The sequence below is a fragment of the Convolutriloba macropyga genome, chromosome 3 (genome assembly GCF_964194025.1).
Source record: "Convolutriloba macropyga chromosome 3, txConMacr16.3, whole genome shotgun sequence".
In the NCBI taxonomy this organism is placed as follows: Eukaryota; Metazoa; Xenacoelomorpha; order Acoela; family Convolutidae; genus Convolutriloba; species Convolutriloba macropyga.
In genome coordinates this window covers 53060754-53077719 of record NC_134470.1, presented here as the reverse complement: position 1 = coordinate 53077719, position 16966 = coordinate 53060754, and the positions used below count along the sequence as shown (strand labels likewise).

Genomic DNA, 16966 nt, shown 5'->3' with positions numbered 1-16966 from the left:
TAATCTTACAAATTATTCACTCAAATGTGCTGAATAACCATAAGGCGTTTCTTTAATAAACTCAGTGCTTGTCAACACATAAAACGGATAACTGGTAAGATTTTTCCGCATAATGTTTTTCAACTGTTACCAGCAGATTTATATATCTGTTCTTTTTTCTTTTTAAATATTTATTCTACACTGGACGGGCTTTCTAATGATACCACTCACAATCCTAATTTCAGCGCTTTTAAGCATACAACCTACAAAATTTCAGCACTTAATTACACAGTTAAATTTTTTTGTACACAATTTTCAAACGTTTAGTACTTTTCTTACATAACATTCACCAAACCAGCTCAGTTTCTGAGTCAATTGACTTCTCTTCTTGCAGTTAACCACCTCTACGGATCAAGCACAATTTTGGCTGTTTTGTATTAAAAAGGTATGTTTGGCAGTTGGTAATCATTTGCCAGCATTTTTCGCACAAAAGCTCACCTTTTTAAGCACTTTTGTAAAATCTCTTTAACGCAATCAAGACTTGTTTTGTACACCTTCCACTCCTTCCTAACATAGCTTCCACTCTTCCCGCACTTCTACATCATTTCCACATTTTGATTTAATTTCTTACATGTTTTTAATATTTTATCACACAGTTTTAGCAGTCTTTATAAATCTTTTAATATATTGTCGACACCTTTTTTGAACAATTCCAGCTCTATCCAGCAATTATCTGACATGTTTTCAACAACATCCTGGAAGGAATATGCTAAAAAAGTTGCAATTATTTTTTAAATATGCAGAAACGTGAGGTTTGGAGTGCACCCGCTGAAACCTCGATCCTTTTTACATGAGTGAAGATAATCTCAGCAGCTAGTTAAAGACTGATTCAATTCTTTCCTCTGTTATAACTTCATTTAAGATAATTAAAACTAACCAATAATAATTTTTTATCAGGTTTATACGGCACGAACAAAAAAAGGTTCCTCGACTTAAAAACTAGAAGACAAGAAACACTTTGAGAGCTCAAGTGTATTATTTATACCACAAGAGGTAGCCTAATTTTTGCTAGCCTACCATTTAACTCGGGAAACAATGTATTAAAAAGATCCAGATAGTTTTTGAAATTGTAGCAATGGAAAACTAGACACGAGCAACAATGATGCTTCCATATTGAGGTTGGGACAGCTGTGAATGGTTGTCCAGACTGAGTGATTCATATCTGGACATTTAGAAATGTCTAGTGTTATAAGGGAAAACTAAAAAAAATCTAAAGTGCCCTAAAAACAAGCAAGCAATTTCAAACTCAAATGCGGAGAACACGAAGCAAAAAATTAGAGATGATTACTTCAATCAGAACCTGTGGCGTTTTCGTTATGACTGAAAAGCTAAAAATAAAACATTTCAACTGGTGAAAAATTTTTGGTTCGTTTAAAGTTCAATGTAAAAATAGGATCAAAGTAATTACGATTATGCTCAAAAAAGTGACACCGTAAATAAGAGAGAAAAATAAATTATTGTTTTTAAATACTCGGCCCTGAATGCTGCAATCTTATCCAACGGATCAAACCAAGGAATTGAACCAACGAATTGCAGCCTTGAACTGATGAATTAAATTTTTTGTTTCGAAGCCTACCTGTCGTATTCAGGATATCAAAGATTCAGTCCAATTTTTCTGCAAATAAAACGTACTTTCGATTCTTTTGCATCAAAAAGAAGTCACGATTATTTCCCAACAGCTGCTCGCAGCCAGGAGGGACTTTGGTTTTAAATTTTTTAGACAAGTGAATATGAAACTCCTGCTCTATATTTTTTGTCTCTCACATTTGCAAGAAGCAAAATTTGGATCTCCTAACGAAGTACTTAAATATTTTGTGACAACAATGTTTTCCTATATCCCAAGAGAAAGATGTCATAGAGCTAAAATTAGTTTGTTATTTCTTTGTTATATGGAGGTTGTATTTGTTACTGCAATTTTGTTTCAATTGAAAAAAAATAGAAATCACTTCATAAAAACTGATCAATAAATTTGAAATCAGATTTTTGCTCCAGCGCTTTACAAGAAATTCCCAATAAAAACCGATGCGAAAGCGCAAAATTTACAGAATTATACTATTAAATGATTTTTCGCTGAGACGCTGCAATTTAATTTTAGGCAAAAAGTCATAACATTGGAGTTTAAAACATGTTTGAGAATCCAAACCTACCATCTACAATACAGAAGCTATTTGAAATCTCCTTCAAATATTATGTGAACTCAGCTTAAAGTTTTTCTAAAAATTAAAAGAGCTAAACCAAGTTAAACTGAAAAAATCAATAGGTTGTTCAACGACCCTGATTATAATATTAATTAACAGCAGAAATTTATGAGCTTTTGAATATTTTCTTTATAAGCGGAGGAGCTGCTCATCCGGCTAACAGAAGCAAGGGAAGCAGTCTCTGGGTCTCAAAGATCTTAATCAAAACCCTAGGCAAAAGTCCAGAATCGGCCATGGGAAAATTTCATTCTTGTAGAACTTAAACCCGGTAAAAACATGCACAGAGTTTAAAACATTCAGAACTTTCATAAAAGCGCATACAGAGACAAAAGTAACAGAGTGGTCAGCTGGCACTAATCATTTTATGAAAAGAAAGGAAAATAGGCTGCTACTTGTGAGATGATTGGACACAGGGGACACAAAGTGCACGCCCGAGGTAAAAAAAGAAACGTCAGTGCAAAGTGTACAATATGATGAAGACTAGCCAATATGAAGAATACTTTAAAGTTTTTATCCAAAGAAAGAAAACAAGAATGCTAGGGCACACTGGTTGAGCAGATGATGCAGTGACCAAGACTGATGCGCGCCTTCTCAGATTACATGCCAGGTCATTGAGCCATTGTAACTCCATACGTTAGTTTTTGTAGGGCGGTAGGCAGATGTTGGATGAAGATCAACGGAAATTCAAACAGAAAGTTCTCCCCGTTTCAAGTCGCGCACAACAAATACATACATACCTTTACTGTCGAGAAAAAAAGAGCTCAATTGAACTCCAGATGATAACTTTGATAAAAACCAATTGAGGAGTGGCATTTCTTTTACGAGTTCTGAGAGTGTGAAGTGAAAACAGAATGAAGTGAAACAGACAATCAAATCATTCGATTCAAACTAACGTAGTACGGAGGGCAGCAGAGACAGTGGGAGGTCACACAAACTCAACCAATGCGTTAACAGTCGCCAAGATCACAATGGCTTTAGCACCACGGCAGCCAGAGACCCAAACGAAGGTTAAAAAAGGTTCCCAGACGTGACAAGGTTGCAGTTTACCTTAAAGTAGATGTCAGAGATCAACTCCGTAGTGTATTAGAAGTCCAATTTACAAAGCTCTTCGTTGGCTTGTTGAAGCCAAACAGTGGAGTATTAGCCATTCCCAGGCGGCTCGTGCTCAAAGGGAGGTCCAAGAATTTGATATAGGACAATGCCAAGATGTATTTCTGAGAACAGTTAAGGCCCAGGCATTCTACTGACCAAATTACATAAGAATCTCTTAATAGAGTGTTGCCAAAAAATATTGCTGGTGTAGGTATAACGTTTGCTCATCGACTCAGGTGTTCTCTTAATATACTCGTGATGAAAAAATCATTTTGAGGTGAGAATAAAGCTGCCCAGTAGAGCTTGCAAGAAGTTCAAAGCTAAAAAATCAATTAGTAAAATGAAAATTTCTGACAGGAAAGGTTTGAAAAGGAACAGAAACCGGGACCTCTCTAAACTTGAACCAAAGTCACTGGAAGCAAACTTCTGGGCTCAGCTACAGATGAAAACAGCTAACTAGTATGTATAAATTACGTTCACAATGTACCGGATGTTATAATGCTATCATGACATATTCTGAAGCAGGCCAACTTCGTAAAACAAATTCTACATTTCTATGAGATTAAGATGCAAAACACCAGATGAAGATAATCAGAAGCTTGCACGAAAAAGAGCACATCTACTAAAATCGGAGACGATTCGCTTGATGCGGAGAACGTGGACTTAATTGGAAAGCTCAGATTTTAAATAGAAAACTCTTGACGAAGCGTGTCATCAACTACGTCTATAACTCTGCTTAAAGTTGTTAATCATCAATTCATAATGTCTTGGTGTGTTGTCTTGGTCTACCTCATTTTGCACGTTCTATATTCAATTTATGATTCTGACTGCTCAAAAGTCAAGTTCTTTAAGAGTTCATTACAGTCCCCCTCGTTTTGGCGTTGTAGTCAAAACCTAAAGGGTTAATGATTTGTTAAAAGTTGTGAATGTGGTTACTGTTCATTAAATTTGTGTCCTGTTTCGACGTTATGATTCGTTTCCTAGTCGTCAATTACTAGTGCCAATTTGTTTACTGGTCTTGTTTGTTTCCCGAACCCAGTTCTGATTTCGCATGATCTAACTTTTCCATCATTGCTGTGAGACAATTTTTCCACAATACCGACGGGCCAAATACCTCGTGGAGTCATGTCTTCCAATATCCAAACAAGGCTACCAACTTCGAGAGGATTCTGATCTTTTATCCATTTGGGTCTCCTAGCCATTGTGGGTATGAACTCGCGCAGGAGTCGTGTCCAAAATTGATGTGAAAGGGTAATACATCTTTTCCAGTCCTTGTTGTAATCTTTAGTGATTGACAGTATTGACGGCAAACGTTTCTGAGGTCGACCGATAAGGAAATGATTAGGCGTGATTGGTTGATAAGACAAACCGTTGTCTGGGACGTGAGTCAAAGGCCTGCTGTTCAGGATTTCTTCGACTGGAGTTAGGAACGAGTGAAATGTTTCTTCGGTCAACATTTGAGAGCCAATCACTGAGTAGAGAATTCGTTTTGAGGACTGCACGAGTCTTTCCCATGCTCCTCCGAAGTGGGATGCGTATGGTGGGATGAACTTCCATTCGATGGTCTCTTTGAATAATCGGTCACTGATTTCCTGGTGGTCGAATTGGTTTACTTTTGTAATGAGTTCACGAGAAGCGCCAACGAAATTTCTACCATTATCAGAGACAATGAGGTGAGGGTTTCCTCGACGGGCAGTAAACCTCAGTATCGCTTGAATAAAGGAATCAGTGCTTAAATGGTAAGCTGGTTCTAGATGAACGGCTCTTGTGGTAAGGCAAGTGAAGATGCAAGCGTATCGTTTTGGATACAAGTTGTCGCTGGCCTTTATAGCGAAAGGACCAAAGAAATCTACACCCGTATTTTGAAAAATAAAGTTTTCAGTATTTGAAATTCTAAAGTCTGGCAGGGGTGCCATTTGAGGTTGCAACGCTACTGCTTTTTGTCGACGGCAATCGAAACATCGGTTGATTAATGTTCGTAAGGTGGAGCGAAGGCTGATTACAATAAAGGACTGTTGAACAATGAAACGGCAATGGCCGAGTCCTGTATGTCCATTGTGGTTGTGAATATCTCTAAGCTTTAGAAAAGTTATATGTTCTTTGCCACTTAGGATTACTGGGGTTTGTAAGTTTTCTTCCAGTTGATTTGCATTGGCAAGACGTCCATTAGCTCTTATAACTCCGTCGTCGGAAATGAAGGGCAAGAAATTTTTTATTTTTGAGTGTGCTGGAACGGTTTGGTCTTTGCGAAGACAATCTAGCTCTTCCTCAAATGAGAGTTCTTGAGATTGCCTAAGTAGATAAGTTTTGCTCATATTGACCAAGTGGAAACTCTTCGTTGTAGTTTTGAGGTTGCTGATAAACAAAATTACAAATGCAAGAACGCGTTTAAGTTTTTCAAAGCTTGAGAACCGTTTTGGGTCAATGAGTGGCTGGTTTGCCCTTGAGAGAGCCATTGAAGCTGCTAAAGGGTAATTTGGCACTTTTGTCGGAGGCCAATTTGTTGGGTCATGTTTCAAGAAAAGTGGCCCGTTAAACCAACGACAATCCGGTTTGAACTCGTTTAATTTCAACCCTCTTGTTCCGTCGTCAGCTGGATTCAAGACACCTGGAACATGACGCCAGTCTGATGGTGAAGTTGTTTCAAGAATTTCTGCAACTCTGTTTGCTACATGCATTTTGTATCTCTCTTTGGAGTTGTAAATCCATTGTAGGGTGGTTGCGCTATCCGACCAAAATGTCGTTTTGCTAATTGTTACATCGAGCTGTTGCTTTATGAAGAAGGCCAGCCGGACTCCGATAACAGCTGCTGCCAGTTCTAGTTTAGGTATGCTTTGCTGTCGAATCGGGGCAACTTTTGCTTTTCCCATTATAAAATTGATTGAACAAGTTGAATCTGTATACTCTGTTTTTAAATATGCTACGGCACACATTGCTGTTAGAGAAGCGTCGCAAAAGATATGAAGAGTTGATTCTTTAGGTGTCTTTTTCTCCTCGAACAGAAATCGTGGTATTTCGATGCTGGAAATGTTTCTGATTTCTGTCATAAGAGACTTCAGGGTTGCATCAAAACTTGTAGGTAACAGGTTGTCCCATTGTTTTCCTAAACGCCAGACGTCCTGCATGATTGTTCTTAACCGCACTGTGAAGGGCGCAATAAACCCAATTGGGTCATAGATGGATGAAACACTCTTCAAAATCTTTCTTTGGGTGGGGTTCTCTAGATCCACTTTTTTAAACGTTTTGCTGTTTATAACGAAAGAGTCTCTAGACACAGACCACTGTATTCCTAATACTCTCTCGGTATCAGTTGATGATGGCTGTTCGTCTTTTTCTCCGAACTTTGGAATAGGCGGTAGAATGGTAGACTCCTTTGTATCGTTAGGATTCTGGTCTTCTTTAGGGATTGACTTCATTGTTTCAAGTGAGTTGGAGGACCATTTGGTTAAATTGAAACCACCTAGCAAAAGTAAATTTTTCAGATCTTTTGAAATGGAAATTGCTTCTTCGACTGTGTCTGTTGCGTGATACAGGTCATCCATGTAAAAGGAACGTAAGCAAATTATCTTTTCGCCTTTCTTCCACAGAAATCTTAAAAACTTTTGGTCCTGTGGTCGAACACCTACTTGCATAAACATGCCTTCAATGTCAGCAGATATCGCAACTTTTTTCTGTCTGAACCTGCAGATAACACCGGTCAAGTTTTGCATCAAGTCAGGCCCTGGCATGAGTTGGTTATTTAATGATACACCATGATATTTTGATGCTGCGTTCAAAACTTTTCTTATTTTTGCTTTGTTAGGGTTTATGACAGGGTGATGCGGAATGTGCCAAATGTTTGGAGTCATTTTATCTAAGGGAACCTCTTCAATGTAATTCTTTTTCTGATCTTCGTCGATTGTTTTCGTGTATTTCTCTAACAATTCCGGGTCTCTTTCTAGTCGCTTAACTAGGGCGTTGAGTTGTTTGAAGGCTAAAGTGAAGTTATTTGGCAGGTCGGGTTTGTTTTTCCATAAAAGCCCAACATGGTATCGTCCTTCCTTGAACTCTACAGTAGATTCCAAAATGTCTGATGCGCGTTTATCGGTCTCTGATTTTGTGACGTCTTTATTGGACGGCAAGTTTTCAACTTTGTACCAGTTGAGTACTTCGTTATACAGAGTGTCGTCAATTTCGCAGCACTCTGTAGACTCACTTTTGACAATTTGAGACTGGCATGTTACTGCTGAAGGCAGATCAGTTTTCCCTGACGCAGTCCATCCAAGTTCTGTTTGAATAGCTCTTGCGGTATTTGGAGGACCATAGTGAATCTCTCTAGGTGCAATGAGATCAAAATTATCGCATCCAATCAAAATAGAGATTTGATTGATGTCAACGTCGGGGTATGAAATGTGTTTCAAGTGATCAAATTCCTGACACACTTTTCGAATCCATTCTAAATTATATTGGGGAAACTCTATGTCGGCCGAAACCTGAACGTCTTCTATATCAAAAGTTTGATTAGAACTCATTCCTTTAATCGAAAGGTTAACGTTGTTGAATGACACACTTTTTGTTCCATGGATTCCTTTGTGCAATTCTGTGTGTTGGGTTTTTTCGTCAAGAACGATTCCAAGTGCGGAAGCAGTTTTCGTTAACATCATTGATACGACGCTTCCATTGTCCAGAAAGGCGTACGTGTTTACTGACTTACCATCCCTTGAGAGTGTTACGGGGAGTATCTGAAGGAGTGCAGGACGTTCTGATGATCCAGCGGTACTGCAATGTGTTGAGTTCGCTGACTGGCTAGACTCATCGTGTAAGTGTGTATGATGACATTTGTTACAACTTCTGCAACTCTGCGTAGAAGGGCACTCCTTTGAAGAGTGACCCATTTTCAGGCAATTGAAACAGGCTTTGAGTTGATAGATGGCGTCCCTACGCTGCTTAACGGACATGTTTTTGAATTTTTCGCACATGTATATTCTGTGGTTACCGTCCTCGAACAGACACTTTGAAGCTCTGCTGGTTTGAGGAACGTTTTGGTCTTCTAATTGTTGCTGCTGATTTCTAGAACTCTTGAACTGCCTTTGATGTTGACTACGTTCTTTGTTAAATTTTGAAGTTGTCTGCATGTCGGAAATCTTGTCTTGCGTGGATACATATCTTGATGTTCCTTGAATTTGGTTTTGATCATATCTAGGGTGATTGTTCCCATATTGTGAACGATTGCTCCGCGGATTTGATGAGTCATTTTTGCCCAGCTTGTTTCGAGAAAAAGGTTCTAAATTCTCGAAGGTTTGAGCAGTCAAAGAGAGCCATTCGGCGAACTGCTCTAAGGAGGGAGATTCAATCTGATGTTGTGCACAATGTTTGCTCCAGTCAACTAGTTGGCTATAAGGTAATTTCTGTATTGCAACTTGGGTATTCATCGTTGATTTGAGGTCGTGTTCGTATTCCAGGCGTGTAAAAGTATTCACCAAGTCGTTTATAAATATACTAAAATTGTCAAAACTTTTGGGTAGCTGGGCTGACGGGCTCGGAAACGATGCAAGTTTTTCTAAGTACGCATTTACGATGACGCTAGACTTGCCATACTTTTTCTTCAGGTCGGCTAGAGCTTGGTGATAGCATTGACCATTGCAACCGTAGCCTTTAACTAAACTCTTTGCTTGTCCAGTGAGAAGTGATTGTAAGTGCGTCATATTTTCTGTAGTGCTAAGTGGCCTCGAGTCAATGACAGACTCGAATAACTGTATCCAATCTGTCCAAGTGAGGGGATTGCCATTAAAGGTGTCAAGTTTTAGTGTCGGGAGAGTTCCTGATGAGATCGGGGTAGTGATAAATTGTTGCCTATGAGTGTGATCCTGACAATTTGCCAGACCAAATGAGGCTTGATGTTGTGGAAACGTAGTTTGATCAAACAAATTTCTTGTGGCTGATGCATGGAAGGAAAAGTTTGATGTTTCTGTATTTTGAAACGTTGCCGGTTGATTGGAACTAAGTGTTATACCTGTTGAAGCTGATAAATTTTCCTGCGGAATCTCTCTGTGTTCTGATTCGTTTTGTAGTGTTTGTTGTTGGAGGTTTGTTGGTAATCTTGTTTGTGTATCCGTTGAATTGTTGACAAGCTCAGAACTGACTTTTAATTTTCTCCGAACCAAGTTAAGTTTTCTGCGGGAGTCGCGTTTAACTGCTAATGACTCATCTAAAAACTGACAATGTTGTGATTCGTCTAGAATGAGTAGGAGAAACTCATTAGTCTTTTCTAGCTCAGATAGTAACTGCTGAACTTCCTTTTCTCCTTCTATGAACTCGTCGTATGGCAGATTCTCATCAGTTGAAAGGTCTTCGATCAGATTTTTTATGCTCGAAACGCAATATTTGTGAAAACTACGCTGACTTTCAACGGTTTTGGCAGGCATGGTGAACTTTTCTTTATAGAAATCTGTAGGTAAAATTTTATCTTTTTACGTATGCTCAAAAGAATTGAGGCTGTGTTGGTCTATTGTAATTTCTGGCGGACGATTTGATGTTGGTATTTGGTCACAAGAAATCTGAATTACTACGTTGGATATGTATGAGGTCTTTTGACTTGGGGAGATTTGTCTTGCTAACTGACCGGTGGCACCTCACGGAACCTGGGGACGGTTAGAAGACAATGCTGTCTCTACCAGCTGACCAATGGCACCTCACGGAACCTGGGGACAGCTAGTAGAGATGTTTTCGGAAGTAATCTGTTATCTCACAAGTAGTTCAAGAGGCTACTCACAGAGCCTGGTGAACATTTAAGGTGAAGAGGATTTGTCAAATTTAAGTTGAAGTAGAAACTACCAGGTTGAGCAGATGCACGTACATGAATTCCGTTTACACTCGTAAATTTTGCTGTGACCACTGTTATTCAACATTAGGTAATAATCCTTGTACAGAATCTTTTGTTTGATAAGGTGGTGAAGGTTTGAGCGACCACATTCGTTAAGGTGAAGATGATCTTTAGGATTGAAGTATTTAGCGCCTGATATATGCTGACTGATTCCTCTATATTTCCAGTTGACTGAGGGTTTGTGACTACGAGTTCTGTGGGACACTTTCTTGAGGATTTCGTTAACGGCTGCTGATCGCTGTTTGTTTTCGTTTCGTTCTGGTATTCCTATGAGGTATACTTCCTTGGTTCTTTCGGTCAAAAAATTTGCGAGTTCAATCAACTGATTTGCGATGTCGATTGGTGTTTTGTCTGAAGGTTTGCAGCCGTTATACAAGTCGTTACCGCCAATAAACAGTATAATTTTACAGTACTGATTGATAGGGGGAACAAAGTTATATACGTCTTTGATGGTTGCGCCGGGAAGAGATAATATATTCAGGTTTCCAGATTCGAAATGTCTTCCCTGCGAATCTGTGATCAATATGAACTTCGTTTTCGAAGACTTGAAAAGATGATATCGCATGTCACATACAATCAGTGGACGTCGAGACAATAAGTGAGTTATGATGTAGAGGAAAGATTCTGGGTGCTCAGGTGAAGTGGATTTGGGTTGCTGCCGTTGGAAATCCTAGTTAGCCAGGAAAGCTGCTGCAGAATGCTGCACTTGGCTGGTGGCTGCTGGTTGGCCAGGAAAACAAGGCTGGGGAATGACGCTTGCCGTTGCTTTCTGCTGCTGGGAACCCTGGTTCTCCAGTAAAACTGCTGCACAAAGCTGCTGTTGGTTTGTAGCTGCTGATGGGGAATCCTGGTTGGCCAGGAAAACAAGGCTGGGGAAAGACGCTTGTAGTTGCTTACTGCTGCTGGGAACCCCTGTTAGCCAGGAAAACTTCTGTAGATTGCTGCTGATGGTTGGTAGCTGTGGTGGGTAATCCTGGTTGGCCAGGAAAAACTAGGCTGGGGAAAGACGCTTGTCGTTGCTTGCTGCTGCTGGGAACCCTGGTTAGCCAGGAAAACTTCTGCAGATTTCTGCTGCTGGTTGGTAGCTGCTGCTGGGGAATCCTGGTTGGCCAGGAAAAACTAGGCTGGGGAATAACGCTTGTTCTTGCTTGATGCTGCTGGGAACCCTGGTTAGCCAGGAAAATTTCTGCAGATTGCTGCTGCTGGTTGGTAGATGCTGGTGGGGAATCCTGGTTGGCCAGAAAAAACGAGCTGGGGAAAGACGCTTGTCGTTGCTTGCTGCTGCTGAGAACCCTGGTTAGCCAGGAAAACTTCTGCAGATTGCTGCTGCTGGTTGGTAGATGCTGGTGGGGAATCCTGGTTGGCGAGGAAAAACAAAGCTGGGGAAAGGCGCTTGTCGTTGCTTGCTGCTGCTGAGAAACCTGGTTAGCCAGGGAAAACTGCTGCAGAATGTTGTTGCAGGTTGGTAGATGCTGGTGGGGAATCCTGGTTGGCCAGGAAAAACTAGGCTGGGGAAAGACGCTTGTCGTTGCTTGCTGCTGCTGAGAAACCTGGTTAGCCAGGAAAAACTGCTGCAGAATGCTGTTGCAGGTTGGTAGCTGCTGGTGGGGAATCCTGGTTGGCCAGGGAAACTGGGCTGGGGAATGACGCTTGTCTTTGCTTTCTGCTGCTGGGAACCCTGGTTAGCCAGGAAACTTCTGCAGATGGCTGTTGCAGGTTGGTAGATGCTGGTGGGGAAGCCTGGTTGGCCAGGGAAAACAAGGCTGGGGAAAGACGCTTGTCGTTGCTTGCTGCTGCTGTGAAACCTGGTTAGCCAGGAAAAACTGCTGAGAATGCTGCTAAAGGTTGGTAGCTGCTGGTGGGGAATCCTGGTTGGCCAGGAAAAACTAGGCTGGGGATTGCCGCTTGCGGGTGGAATTGCCGAGTGACCGGAGAAGGGTGGTTTGGGTAGACTCAACTTTGGTTGGGGCGCCTCCACTGCCTGGTTGGGGGTGTCGTCCGAAAAACTACGGGGTTTAACCTCTGGTGATGGGTTGGGTAGACCAAAACTTTGCTGGGGTTCCTCCACACCCTAGTTGGGGGTGTTGTCCGTATACCACTGGGTTCGACCTCTGAGGGTGGGCTTGGTAGACCGAAAGCTGGCTAGGGTTCCTCCGCTCCCTGGGTGGGGGGTGCCGTCCGTAAACCACGGGGTTCAACCTCTGAGGGGGGGTTGGTTTGACCGAAATTTGACTGGGATTCCTCCACTCCCTGGTGGGGGGTTGCCGTCCGTAATCCACGGGGTTCGACCGCTGAGGGTGGGTTCGGTAGACCGAAACTTGGCTGGGATTCCTCCGCTCCCTGGTTGGGGGGTGCCGTCCGTAAACCACGGGGTTCGACCTCTGAGGGTGGGTTGGGTAGACCGAAACTTGGCTGGGGTTCCTCCGCTCCCTGGTTGGGGGGTGCCGTCCGTAAACCACGGGGTTCGACCTCTGAGGGTGGGTTGGGTAGACCGAAACTTGGCTGGGATTCCTCCGCTCCCTGGGTGGGGGTTGCCGTCCGTAAACCAAGGGGTTTGACCTCTGAGTGTGGGTTGGGTAGACCGAAACTTGGCTGGGATTCCTCCGCTCCCTGGTTGGGGGGTGCCGTCCGTAAACCACGGGGTTCGGCAACGACATTGGCCAGCGAAAGGTGGCGTCAAGAAAATCAAGGATAACTTAACTCGGAAACTAATGGGTCAAGCCACAGACAGTGACCTTATACTGGGCAAACGGGCTTACAAAGTGAAGTTGGGGTCATGCTGTCACATTCACAGGCATAAGTAAAATAAGTGTCAAGAAAATTCAAACAATTATAATAACCGGAAAACTTGCGGTAGAACTTTTCTTCAAAATAGAAGCAAAAACAATCAATAATCTCACAAGACCGTAGAAACAGTAAAAAAAGTAGCTGACTTTGAAAAGCCGAAACAGATCGCAACAGCTAAATTTTAAAATGGGTTGAAACCTTTGTGGCGTTCACAAACAAGACAGTGAACTTCAATATCATTGGGGGCGGTACAAACAACACTTAAGAATGAAGACACATGAAGACAATATATGTATATAATATATATATATATATATATATATATATATATATATACAAATATATTTATATATAAATATATATATATATATATATATATATATATAAATATATATATAGATTTATATATATATATATATATATATACTTAGATATATATTTTTTATGTACATTTATTATTATACTTTTATATATATATATATATATATAATTATATATATATATATATATATATATACAAATGTATATTTATATATGCATATATATAGCATATGTAAATATATGTATATATATATATATATATATATATATATATATACATATATGAATATATATATGTATATATATATAAATATATATATATATATATATATATATATATATATACATATATGAATATATATAGCTGCTGGTGGGGAATCCTGGTTGGCCAGGAAAAACTGGGCTGGGGAATGACGCTTGTCTTTGCTTTCTGCTGCTGGGAACCCTGGTTAGCCAGGAAACTTCTGCAGATGGCTGTTGCAGGTTGGTAGATGCTGGTGGGGAAGTCTGGTTGGCCAGGGAAAACAAGGCTGGGGAAAGACGCTTTTCGTTGCTTGCTGCTGCTGTGAAACCTGGTTAGCCAGGAAAAACTGCTGAGAATGCTGCTACAGGTTGGTAGCTGCTGGTGGGGAATCCTGGTTGGCCAGGAAAAACTAGGCTGGGGATTGCCGCTTGCGGGTGGAATTGCCGAGTGACCGGAGAAGGGTGGTTTGGGTAGACTCAACTTTGGTTGGGGCGCCTCCACTGCCTGGTTGGGGGTGTCGTCCGAAAAACTACGGGGTTTAACCTCTGGTGATGGGTTGGGTAGACCAAAACTTTGCTGGGGTTCCTCCACTCCCTAGTTGGGGGTGTTGTCCGTAAACCACTGGGTTCGACCTCTGAGGGTGGGCTTGGTAGACCGAAAGCTGGCTAGGGTTCCTCCGCTCCCTGGGTGGGGGTGCCGTCCGTAAATCACGGGGTTCAACCTCTGAGGGGGGGTTGGTTTGACGGAAATTTGGCTGGGATTCCTCCACTCCCTGGTTGGGGGGTTGCCGTCCGTAAACCACGGGGTTTGACCGCTGAGGGTGGGTTCGGTAGACCGAAACTTGGCTGGGATTCCTCCGCTCCCTGGTTGGGGGTGCCGTCCGTAAACCACGGGGTTCGACCTCTGAGGGTGGGTTGGGTAGACCGAAACTTGGCTGGGGTTCCTCCGCTCCTTGGTTGGGGGATGCCGTCCGTAAACCACGGGGTTTGACCTCTGAGGGTGGGTTGGGTAGACCGAAACTTGGCTGGGATTCCTCCGCTCCCTGGGTGGGGGGGGGGGTGCGGTCCGTAAACCACGGGGTTTGACCTCTGAGGGTGGGTTGGGTAGACCGAAACTTGGCTGGGTCACCTCCACTGCCTGGGTGGGGGTACTGTCCGTAAAAAAAACGGTGGGGTGTTAGAACAATATTCGAAAAAAAAATGATGGGGGTGCTATGGCTTTGGACTTAGCTTCGAGTGTTGGCAGGCTGTAGTCAAGGGTTCGTGCCTTCTAACGTTGGTGCGCCATGTCATCAACTACGTCTATAACTCTGCTTAAAGTTGTTAATCATCAATTCATAATGTCTTGGTGTTTTGTCTTGGTCTACCTCATTTTGCACGTTCTATATTCAATTTATGATTCTGACTGCTCAAAAGTCAGTTCTTTAAGAGTTCATTACAAAGCGTTTACTAAAATTTAAAGAAGTCAACAAAAATCAAGGCATTTTTTATACAGAAACTAATTTAGATAAAAACTAATTGAAAGAAATAGGCGGCTTCAGGGATGATGAACTAAGAAGAGCAAAGAGCCCTGCCTAGACAAGGGACCCGAGCGAGAAACATTCGACAGTTCTACGAAAAAACTCCCAACACATCTCGTTGTAACTGAGGACGACAATTTGGATCCACAAACAATATATGCAACCAGGCAAATTGACCAAAGAGAGCAACGACATTGGCCAGCGAAAGGTGGCGTCAAGAAAATCAAGGATAACTTAACTCGGAAACTAATGGGTCAAGCCACAGACAGTGACTTTATACTGGGCAAACGGGCTTACAAAGTGAAGTTGGGGTCATGCTGTCACATTCACAGGCATAAGTAAAATAAGTGTCAAGAAAATTCAAACAATTATAATAACCGGAAAACTTGCGGTATAACTTTTCTTCAAAATAGAAGCAAAAACAATCAATAATCTCACAAGACCGTAGTAACAGTAAAAAAAAGTAGCTGACTTTGAAAAGCCGAAACAGATCGCAACAGCTAAATTTTAAAATGGGTTGAAACCTTTGTGGCATTCACAAACAAGACAGTGAACTTCAATATCATTGGGGGCGGTACAAACAACACTTAAGAATGAAGACACATGAAGACAATATATGTATATAATATATATATATATATATATATATATATATATATATACATATATATATATATATATATATATATATATATATATATACATATATATATAAATATATATATATATATATATATATATATATATAAATATATATATAGATTTATATATATATATATATATATATATATTTATATATACTTAAGTATATATTTTTTATGTACATTTATTATTATACTTTTATATATAAATATATATATATATATAATTATATATATATATGTATATATATATATATATATATATATATATATATATATATAATTATATATAATATATATATATATATATATATATATATATACAAAATGTATATTTATATATGCATATATATAGCATATGTAAATATATGTATATATATATATACATATATGAATATATATATATATATATATATATATATATATATATATATATATACATATATGAATATATATAGCTGCTGGTGGGGAATCCTGGTTGGCCAGGAAAACTGGGCTGGGGAATGACGCTTGTCTTTGCTTTCTGCTGCTGGGAACCTGGTTAGCCAGGAAACTTCTGCAGATGGCTGTTGCAGGTTGGTAGATGCTGGTGGGGAAGTCTGGTTGGCCAGGGAAAACAAGGCTGGGGAAAGACGCTTGTCGTTGCTTGCTGCTGCTGTGAAACCTGGTTAGCCAGGAAAAACTGCTGAGAATGCTGCTAAAGGTTGGTAGCTGCTGGTGGGGAATCCTGGTTGGCCAGGAAAAACTAGGCTGGGGATTGCCGCTTGCGGGTGGAATTGCCGAGTGACCGGAGAAGGGTGGTTTGGGTAGACTCAACTTTGGTTGGGGCGCCTCCACTGCCTGGTTGGGGGTGTCGTCCGAAAAACTACGGGGTTTAACCTCTGGTGATGGGTTGGGTAGACTAAAACTTTGCTGGGGTTCCTCCACTCCCTAGTTGGGGGTGTTGTCCGTAAACCACTGGGTTCGACCTCTGAGGGTGGGGCTTGGTAGACCGAAAGCTGGCTAGGGTTCCTCCGCTCCCTGGGTGGGGGTGCCGTCCGTAAATCACGGGGTTCAACCTCTGAGGGGGGGTTGGTTTGACGGAAATTTGGCTGGGATTCCTCCACTCCCTGGTTGGGGGGTTGCCGTCCGTAAACCACGGGGTTTGACCGCTGAGGGTGGGTTCGGTAGACCGAAACTTGGCTGGGATTCCTCCGCTCCCTGGTTGGGGGTGCCGTCCGTAAACCACGGGGTTCGACCTCTGAGGGTGGGTTGGGTAGACCG

General features: G+C 41.3%; 1 protein-coding gene across 1 annotated transcript in view; it reads right to left on the bottom strand.

Annotated features, from left to right (window-relative positions):
- LOC142336660 (uncharacterized) overlaps nt 1–16966 on the bottom strand; it is a 100255-nt gene that overhangs the window by 40128 nt on the left and 43161 nt on the right. The gene's annotated exons all lie outside the window — the stretch shown is intronic.